Below are 724 nucleotides of genomic sequence, written 5' to 3'. Positions count from 1 at the left end.
GTCGCGAAGGAGATGCCCTCGACCTGCGTGGCAAGCTCAGCCGGAATTCAACTACCTTGTAGTGACAGAAGAGGGTGGTCGTTTGGTGCCCAGCGGTCGCCGGTTCAAACCAGAGTAAGGATCCGAGTCAGAAGTAACAAACAAACACAATTTATGCACAGCAAGAGACGATACAAAGGAGTACTCAAGATCACTTGAAATACACAGACGAGAGGTTCACAGAATACAAACGCTAAGCATGCAACTACACAGGTATCCAATAACGTAGAGGCTTTACAACAGATGAAACACGAGAGAGTACATAAACAAACACCAAATTGTTCACAGGGCACTGTTGCAGTCCGACGCCTCAAGAGTCACGATGTGGCCGCCATACGAGACGAGCGCCGCTCCCTTGAAAGTCCGTGGGCTTGCCAGCAGCGGGTGATCCCCGGGAATCCAGCCGAAGCACAGGCGAACACGTCGCAAAACACTGACGAACTGACTGACTGACTGACTGACTGACTCATCAAACGGCGCGGTCTCTTTAAATAGGGCGCGCCGCGTCTGTTTGTTAGCACGCGTCAAAGCTAGCGCGTACACACACTTAGCTTCGCTGGTTATAGCGCTCTCTCTTCCTCCCGTCGAGCCGCGCGTCGCCATTGGCCAGGTCCCATAGAACATGCTGGAAATTTCTGGCTAATTCCAGTCCCATGAACCACCGTCCTCCCCGGGCAATGGGAAA

Source organism: Amblyomma maculatum, chromosome 2 (assembly GCF_055883805.1).
Source record: "Amblyomma maculatum isolate TAMU_Amacu chromosome 2, ASM5588380v1, whole genome shotgun sequence".
In the NCBI taxonomy this organism is placed as follows: Eukaryota; Metazoa; Arthropoda; class Arachnida; order Ixodida; family Ixodidae; genus Amblyomma; species Amblyomma maculatum.
The sequence above is the reverse complement of the archived record's forward strand: the minus strand, read 5'-3'. Positions refer to the sequence as shown.